Here is a 10,433-nt window from a genome sequence, read left to right as displayed (position 1 = left end):
ATCATTCTTCTTTTTGAATATAGCTGTTTACAGCTATAAATTTTCCTGTAAGCACTTGTCTCCCACAAGTTTTGGTGTGTTGTATATTTTAATTTACATCAAACTGTTGTCTTATTTCTTTTGATATTTCTTCTTTAAAGCATTGGTTATTTTTTAGTGTATTGTCTAATTTTTTCAAATGTCCCAAATTTCTTCCTGTTATTAATTTCCAATATCCAATAAAGAGGAACATCCTTTATTAGTTTAATTATTTTAAATTTTTTAGGCTTGCTTTATGGCCTAGCATATGGTACCTAGATATTTAATTCTTGGTTGACACTTTGCCCCCACCAAACTGTAAATATATCATCCCACTGAATTCTGGCTTCTAAAGTTTCTGATATGAATTCAGCTGATAATTGTATTGAGCATCCCTTGTATATGCTGAGTAGCTTCTATTTTTGCTGCTTTCAAGATTCTCTCTTTGTCTTTTGATACTTTGATTATAAGGTTGATTATAATGTGTCTTATTCTTTAGATTTCCCCTACTTGGAGTTCACTGATAATCTTGTATTTCAAGGTATATATTTCGTCAACTTTGGGATGTTTTTGGCCATTATTTTTTCAAATTAATTTTCTACCCATTTCTCTTTCTCTTCTCCTTCTGGTATTCCAATAATTCATATATATTTTTTTATCTGCCTAAAAAAATGGTATCCCATAAGTTTCTTGGTGCTTTATGCTGGTCTCATTCTATCAATAACCAGTGTTGTGGTTGGACTGACCCTAGTAGTTGTTATGATTTCAAGGTGCCCTTCAGCAATAACAATCAGGAAACTTTGAAAAAATAAGTTTATTACTTATAGGACCTGAAAATTATATCTGGGGCCACATAGTGAGTTCATAGGGAGGGAGGGAGGAGGAGATGGGGGGTGGAGAGAGAGAGAGAGCCTGAAATTATGCTATTATTGGGTTGAGGGTGGTGGCCTAGGTTTTCATGGGCTTACTCTTTATTGGTGTATTTAAAACATAAGATCAGTAATTTGCAAGAACATGGATGGACCTAGAGGATAATTTGCTAAATAAAATGTCTGAGAAAGGCAAATACCATGTGATATTACTTATATGTGGAATCTAAAAACACAAAACAAAACAGAAACAGACTCATAGATACAGGAAATAACTGGTGGTTACCAGAGGTGAAAGGGATGGGGATGGGTGGGTGAAATAGGTGTAGAGGTTTAAAAGGTACAAAGTTCTGGTTATAAATTTAGTCATGGGGTGTAATGTACAGCATAGGGAATATGTTAATAATATTGTAATAACTTTATATGGTGACAGATCATAACCAGACTTAATGTAATGATCATTTTGTAATGTATATACATATTGAATTACTATGATGCACACCTGAAATTAATAAGATATATGGCAGTTCTACTTTAATAAAACAAAACAAAACAAAACAAAACATGAGTGTGAATGTAAAGCATAGACAGAATGAAAAAAAGGTGGCCCAAATGGTCAGTTATCAAAATCAACCAAGATATAGTATCTAAACAAAAGAGCCTTGGTGTGTGTGTATGTGTGTGTGTGTGTGTGTGGGGGGGCAGGTGACCTGTTTTTTTATCTAATCATGTGCCTGGCAATGTTTTTATTTAAGATAGCTGTCTTTGAATTGGATACCTCAGCCATCAAAGCTTAAGTCAGGTAATTGCATTACAAAAAAAAAAAGGAAAGAAAAACTGTCAGGGCTTACTTACACATAGGCTTCATTTAATTTTCTTCAATCTTTTTCTTTTTGTCTGTCAGACAATAAATTCCATTGTCCTGTCTTCAAGTTTGCTGGTTCTTTCTTCTGTCTACTCATATCTGTTGTTGAACCCCTCTGGTGAATTTTTCATTTCTGTTACTGTATTTTTCAGCTCCAGATTTTGTTTGGTTCCTTCTCATGATTTCTATTTCTGTGTTGATATTTATTTGTTCATATATCATTCCCCTGATTTCTCTTACCTTTTCATCCATTTTCCTCTTAGCTTTTTTAGCATATTTAAAACAATTATTTTGAAGTCTTTGTCCATGAAATCCAATGTGTACACTTCCTCAGGAATGATTTCTGCCTATTAATTTTGTCCTTTTGAATAAGCCATGTATTTCTGTTTGTTTGATGCCTTGTAATTTTTTTTAAATTGGGCATTTAGCTATTATTAGTAGTAACTGTGGAAATCAGATTATCCTCCCACCCCTTCCCAAGAGTTTGCTGGATTTTTTTAATGTTGAAGGCTATGTTAGACTTTTTGTTTTGATACTTTTGCAAGCTTTTTATGACTATTCCATGTTGAGTATGACCACTAAAGTTTTCAAATAATGTTTTGACAGAGATTTCCCTGAGTATTAGGACCCAAACCAAACAAACAAACAAACAAGAATAAAAATGAGAGAGAAAGAGAGAAATAAAGAAAGAGAAAGACAGATAGAATAGCCACTTCTCCCAGTCTTAGTAGGTTGACTCTGTTTCTGTGCTGAGACACTAACACTTAGCTGGGCTTGTTCTGTACATAGGGATTAGCCCAAGATGATAGCTTAAGGTCTTCTCAGGACTTTTATGAACACATGTCTTTCTCATTTCTCCCATATATGCAGCTGCTTTTGAATGTCTTAATTTTAAAAAGTCTTATCCCACCTTCTCTTAGGTTTAGGTGGTCTATTGTATGACTATATGCATAATCTCTTGCCACAGGTGTCTGCAGGTTTGTGGATCACCTAGTAGTTTTTATGAACAGTGCCTGAAACTTTTCCCACCTGCACTCTGAGTTACACAAAACAAAGAAGTGCCTTTCTTCAGTCTTTTAGGTATCTCCCAAGCAAGTTAGAGCAGACAAATCCAATAACTTGAGAATAAGGTCTGCTGTTCTTTGGCTTAAGGGAGGCAATTAGGAACCAGGGGGCCATCTGTTTATGGCTAATTTTGATGCTGTGCCTGGGAAGGAGTGGGGAAATGTGAGTAAAAACACCATAAAACTTTTGTATCATATCGAAGATAGCTATTTCCTGATGGACATTTGCTTGTTTGCTGTAAACCTTTGAGTGTTTTCCAGAACTTCTATGAGAGAGAGAGATCAATATGAGAGAAACATTGGTCAGTTGCCTCCCACACATGCCCAGACCTGGACCTGGACCTGGACCTGGAGTAATACCTGCAGCCCAGGTACTGCCCTTGACTGGGATCAAACCTGGGACCCTTCGGTGTATGGACAGATGCTCTAAACACTGATCACACTAGCCAGGGCAATATATTTATTTTTTAAAAGAATCTTCCAAACTGTTTTCCAGAGTGGCTATGTTAGTTTACATCCTCACCAGCTGTTTATAAATGATCTAGATTCTCTGCATTATTGCTAATATTTGATGTTACACTTTTTTTTAGCCATTCTGATAGATGTGTAATGATATCTCATTGTAATTTTAATTTGCATTTCTCCAATAGCTACTGGTGTTGAAAATGTTTTCATGTGTTTCTTTGTCATCTGTATATCTTCTTTGGTGAAATGTTCCTTTATGTCTTTTGCCCAGGTTCTCATTGGGCTGTTTGATTGTTTACTGTTGAGGGGTTTTTTTTGGTTTTACTGTTGAGTTTTGATTGTTCATTAATATATTCTAGATACAAGTTCTTTGTCATATACAAAGTTTTTGTGCTCAAAAACTTTCTCCAAAAATTTTTAGCTTTTTTTCCTCATACTCACAATGTGGTATTTCACAGAGTAAAAGTTCTTAAATTTTTATGAGGTTCAATTGATCATTGTTTCCCCTTTATAAACTGTACTTTTGGCATCAAATCTAAGAACTCTTTGCCTACCCTTGCATACTGAAGGTTTTCTCCCATATTTTTAATAAAAGTTTTGGAATTTTATGTTCTACTTTTAAGTTTGTGATCCATTTTGAATTAATTTTAGTATAAGATATGAGACTTAGGTAAGTCAAGGTTTTTGTTTTGTTTTTTACTTTTTGCCTAATAAAGTCCAATTGCTCCAACACCATTTGTTGAAAAAGCTATCTTTCCTGCATTTAATTGCTTTTGCACCCTTACATGTAACTATTTTTGGATTCTTTAATTTGTTCCATTGATCTATGTCTATTCATTTGCCAATACCACAGTCTTGATATCTGTAGCTATATAATAAATCTTAAAATAAGGTAATGGATTACTTCTACTTATTTCTTGTTTTTAAAAATTGTTTTAGGTATTCTGGTTCCTTTGCCATTCCAAATAATCTTGTCTATATCTACAGAAAAATCTTATTGGGACTTTGATAATAATGGTGTTAAATCTAAATATTAATTCAGGGAAAATTGACATCCCCCTATGGCATGTTGAATCACTCAATTTACAAACACAATATATGTTCTCTGTTTAGGTATTTGATTTCTTTCAACAATTTGTGTAGTTTTCAGAACACAAGTCCTGTACATATTTTGTTACATTTATACCTACGTATCTTTTTTTGAGCTAATATAAATGGTATTTTAAATTTAATTTTGGTATGTATATTTTTATTGTTAGTATATGAAGATACAATTTATTTTTGTATGTTTATCTTGTTTTTTCATGACATTGCTTAACTCACTTATCTAGGAGAGGTTTTTTATTCCTTGGGATTTTAATGTACACAATTGTGTCATCTGTAATAGGGATAATTTTCTTTTTTCCTTCCTAGTATGTCTCTTATTTCCTTTCTTGCTTTATTGCACAGGGTAGAACTTCTGGCACTATGCTAAATAAGAGTAGTGAAATCAGATATTGGTCTTTTTCCCAATGTTAGGGTGAAAACATTTGATTCTTCATTATTAAGTATAATGTTAGCTGTAGGTTTTTCATGAATGCTCTTTATCAAGTTGAGGAAGTTCCCATGGTCTCTAAAGAGAAGTCATGAGGGTGTTTTTCTCCTCCTCTGGCTTCATTCAGAATTTTAAAAAATCTTTGATTTTTCTTTAGTTTAAAATTGATATGCATAGGTGTAGATTTTTTGGCATTTATTCTGCCTGGTGTTATCTGAGCTTCCTGGATCTGTGATTTTGTGTCTGACATTAATTTGGGTGAAAATTCTCAGTTATTATTATTTCAAATATTTCTTCTATTCTTTTCTCACTTTCTTTCTCTGGTATGTTGTCCCACAGCCCTTGGATATTCTGTTCTGTTCTGCCTTTTTCAGTTTTTATTCTCTTTGCTTTTTGGTTTTCAAAGAGCCTGTTAATATATCCTCTAGCTCAGAGATGCTTTCCTCATCCATGTCCAGCCTACTAATGAGTCCATTAAACACATTCTTCAGTGTTACAGTGTTTTTTATCTCTAGTATTTCTTCTTGGTTCTTTCTTAGTATTCCCATCTCTCTCTTTACATTTTCCATCTGTTCTTGCATTCTGTCTTCTTATCCACTAGAGTCCCTAGCATATTAATTATAGTTTTAAATTCCCCATATGATAATTCCAAATCCCTGTCATGTCTGGTTATGATATATGTTCTGTCTCTTCAAATTGTGTGTGTGTGTGTGTGTGGGGGGGTTGTTTCTTTCCCTTTTGGTATGTCTCATAATTTTTTCTTGATCACTGAACATGATGTACCAGATATAAGGAACTGCTGTAATAGCCCTGTATTAACACAGTGGTGAAGTATGTGAAGAGGGAAAGCATTCTATAGTGCTATGATTAACTCTCAGTTTTTTAGTTAGCTTATGCTTTTGGACTGTGAATTTCACAAGTGTTTCCCAGTTTTTTTCTCTCCCACTAGGTGGGGCAGGATGGCTAGAATGTACTGGAGTTGGATATTTTCCATATCCCTCATGGGAGGCTAGAACATGTTGGAGTTTGTTATTTCCCTTCCTTCAGACCTGTTAGGCTCTGATAATAATAAAACAGGTTTCTCATTAATTAGTTTCCCTTAAGTGAAGGTCTTGTTAATAAAAATGGAGCACTTTTTGTTTTCCAAAATGATTTCTTTTCCCCTCCCACTGCCAGAGCATGAGGAGATTTTTCTCTGATATTTACTATGGGAATCTGGTCAAGATCCTGGAGGTAAACCTCAAAATATTGTGAGAGCCCCCATGACTGCTCCCACGTGGAGTTTTCAACTCTCAGACTTATCCACAGTTAGCCTCCAGCAATTTGTAAATTACAGTTCACATTTTACTACTCTGGCGCTGGTTCCACAATGGTTTCTGCTCTTAAATCTCTGCACCAGTAATCTGTGACTTTTGTTATTTCCCTACCTATGTCCCTACTATGCTTTGCCCTATGTCCTCCCCTCTCTTACACATCCAAGAAAAGTTGCTGATTCTTCAGTCTGATCAGCTTTATACTTGCTGTTAGGATGGAGTGGTTATTTCCAAGCCCCTTACATTTGGAACTGGATATTGGAAGTCCTTGATGGAAAAAATGTTTAATTTTTTAATATTATTTTTATTGATTTTTTAGAGAGAGGAAGGGAGAGGGATAGAGAGTTAGAAACATTGATGAGAGAGAAACATTGATCAGCTGCCTCCTGCATGCCTCCTGCTAGAGATAGAGCCTGAAACCTGGGCATGTGCTCTTACTGGGAATCGAACCACAGACCTCTTGGTTCATGGGTCGATGCTCAACCACTGAGTCACACCAGCAGGGCTGTTTAATTTTTATGAAGTCTAATTTGTCTATTTTTTTTATTTTGTTGCCTGTGCCTTTGGTATCATTTTTAAAAAATCATTGCCAAATCCAGCACCATGAAGTTTTTACAGTATGTTTTCAAAGAATTTTATCATTTTAGGTCTTATATTTAGGTCATGAATCCATTTTGAGTTAATTTTCATATGTGGCATTAGGTAAAGGTAGGACTTCATTCTTTTGCATGTGGCCTTCCTATTTTCCTAGCACCATTTGTTGAAATGATTGTCTTTCTTCTGATCGAGTTGTTCTGTCATCCTTGTTTAAAATTATTTGACTATATATGTGAAGGTTTATTTCTGGGCCCTCTATTTAATTCCATTGGTCTATGTATTTGTTTTTATGCCAGTACTACACTGTTTTGATTACTGTAGCTTTGTAGTAAGTTTTGAAACTATGAAGTGTGAGTCCTCCAGCTTTGTTCTTTTTCAGGATTGTTTTGGCTACTTGGGGTCCCTTGAGGTTCCATATGGATTTTTAGATGGGTTTTTCTACTACTCAAAAAACATCATTGGGACTTTCATAAGCATTACATTAAATCTGTAGATCAATTTGGGTGTTACTGACGTCATAACAAAAATCAGTCTCCCAATCCATGAACATGAGTTGTCTTTCCATTATTTGAGTATTCTTTAATTTCTTTCAGAAATGTTTTTGTATTTTTCATCATACAGATCTTTCACCTCAATTAACTTCTAAGTATTTTTTTATGATATTCTAAATGGAACTGCTTTCTTAATTTCTTATTTAGATTGTTCACTCTTAGTGTATAGTAATGTAACTGATTTTTGTGTGTGTTGACTTTGTTTCCTGATACTTAGTTGAATTCATTTATTAATTTTAAGGTTTTTGTTTGTGATCTTTAGGGTTTTCTACATAAAAGACCATGTAATCTGTGAACAGAGATACTTTTACTTCTTTCTAACCAATTTGAATGCCTCTTAGTTATTTTTCTCACCTTCTTCTTCTGGCTAGAGTTTCCATTACTTTGTTGAATAGAAGAGGTCAAAGCAGGAATTATTTCCTTGTTCCTTATAGAGGAAAAGCTTTCAATCTTTCACTATCAAAGATGATGTTCATTCTGGCTTTTTCATGGATTGCATTTTATTACATTGAGGTAGTTTCCTTCTATTCCTAAGATATTTAGTGCTTTTTTCATAAAAGGGTTTTGAATTTTGTGAAAGGCTTTTAATGTATTTATTAATATGATCATGTAGGTTTTTGTTCATTTTGTTAATGTGGTGTCTTACATTGATTGATTGATGTTGAAACATCCTTATATTCCAGGAATAAATCCCACTTGCTTATGGTGTACAATCCTTTTAACATACTGTTGAATCCTGTTTTTAAATATTTTTTGAGGATATTTCAGTACCAACTTTCATAAGGAATATTGAGCTATAGCTTTATTTTCTTGTAGCGTCTTTGTCTGGCTTTGGTATTAGGGTAATGTTGGCCTCAGAAGGAGTTAGAAAGTGTTCCCTCCTTTTCAATTTTTGAAGAAGTTTGAGAAAGATTGGCATTATTTCTTTTTTAAATGCTTGGTAGAATTCACTAGGGCTTCTCTTTGTCAGAGTTTTAAAATTGCTGATTCAATTCCCTTAATGGTTATAGGTCTCTTCAGATTCTATAGCTATTTTCTTTGTGGTTATTATGGAGATTGCATTTATTATCTTAAAGTTATAACACTCTAATTTGGGTTTATATCAGCTTAACTTCAGTAACATACAAACACAGCCTTTTAATTTTTATTTATTATTATTATTATTATTATTATTTTATCCTCACCTGAAGATATTTTTCCATTGCTTTTCAGAGAGAGTGGAAGGGAGAGAGAAAAAAAGAGAGGAACATTAACATGAGAGAGAGACACATAGATTGGTTGCCTCTTGCACTCGCTCCAACTGGGGATGAAGCCTGCAACTGAGGTACATGCCCGTGGCTGGAATTGAATCTGGGACCCTTCAGTCCACAAACCAATGCTCTAACCACTGAGCCAAACCAGCTAGGGCCAAACACTGCTTTTTATTTTTATTTATTATTATTATTTTTCAAAATACATCTTTATTGATTTCAGAGAGAGGAAAGGAGAAGGAGAGAGAGAGATACAAGCCGCCTCTTGCAGGCCCCGGACTGGGGACCAAGCCCGCAACCCTGGCATGGGCTCTGACCAGGAATCGAACCCCGATCGCCTGGATCCCAGGTGGACGCTCAATGGCTGAGCCACGGCTGGCCGGGCCAAACACTGCTTTTTATAAACAGCTCTGTCTGATAATACTTTTTCAAGGAATCTATACTCTCATTTGTCTTTTCCTTGAGGATAGCAGTGTGTAGCCTTTTATTTTCATGATCATTACCATGATAATGAAGTCCATGGTCAAGTACTCTTTTGTTCAGTTAAGTGTCATCTGGTTATTGTAATTACATTTTTCTAATATTGAGAATATCTTCAAATTGAGCATTTTTCATCAAAAGAAAGAGGATGAAACAATATAATATGGTTTGTGGTTGAAATTATATTTAAGGATCATTGTAGTTCTCAGTATTAATGCTTGATAATTATATAATTTTCAGTTAAATTAGGTACATCTTAAAAGGTAAAATAAGCTTTTAACTGTAGAAAATAAAGTATGTTTAATTCAACAGTTTTATGTTTAAGATATTTGAATGCCAGTGGATTACGGTTAGCATTTATTCTGTTTTCTTAGTAGTAATAAAATGTATCCCAAGGAAATTTATAATACATTAAAGTACCTTGTACTTCCAAGTATTGCTGGTATTGTTTAAATCTGATATTTAAAAAAGTTCTAAATTCTGAATTTGCTTCATTTTGAGAATAAGAGGATATTGAAGTATCTTATGTTGCTGTACCTTTTGTAATTAAGTAATTATTACACTGAGCTATTGAAATTATATGCTTATATTTAAAAATTAAAATATTATCATTTGTATTTTAATTATCAATTTAAACAATGATTTGGGCTTTCTGATTAGGAAGATATAATAGATTAACCCTTCTTAATATTAATATCCTTAAATTTTTATAGTGCTGGCAGTAGAAATGTTAAGGACATTCTTTTAAAAATTGGCTAGCCCGGCTGGGCGTGGCTCAGCGGTTGAGCATCGACCTAGGATCCAGGCAATTGGGGTTTGATTTCCGGTCAGGGCACATGCCCGAGTTGAGGGCTGCAGTCGATCAGTGACTCTCTCATCAATGATGTTTCTATCTCTCTCTCTTTCTCTCTCTGAAGTCAATAAAAATATATTTAAAAAAATAAAATAAAATAAAAATCAGCTAGTGATAGTTTACAATCACATACTCAAATTTTGATTTAGCTATGGGATTCTTATTATGAACTGAACTGAAGCTGAAAAAGAAATTTATTAATATGTTTTTCTCAAATAGTTTCTTCTGAAAACATAATTACATTAGATTTACATTTAAAATGTTGACAATGGATTATCAGATTTTCAGATATATGTACTTTATATTGATTCAATATTATTTAACTGAAATATGAGAATGTTTTGTCTTAATAAGAAAAAGTTAAAAATGTGTAAGTTCCTTAAAATTTGACATAGGAATGAAGATTCAGTGGACACTAATTCAATCTGGAATAATGACTTAAAAGTTATATAACAAGCAACAAAGGAAAATGTTCCAAATATCATTATTGTATGATTTAAATACCAGAAAATGGTTTTTTATACATTGAAAGAATCTTAAATACATTTCATCAAAATTTGTAAATATTTCATAT

Source organism: Miniopterus natalensis, chromosome 4 (genome assembly GCF_054644295.1).
Source record: "Miniopterus natalensis isolate mMinNat1 chromosome 4, mMinNat1.hap1, whole genome shotgun sequence".
Lineage (NCBI taxonomy): Eukaryota > Metazoa > Chordata > Mammalia > Chiroptera > Miniopteridae > Miniopterus > Miniopterus natalensis.
Note: the sequence above shows the minus strand (reverse complement) of the source record.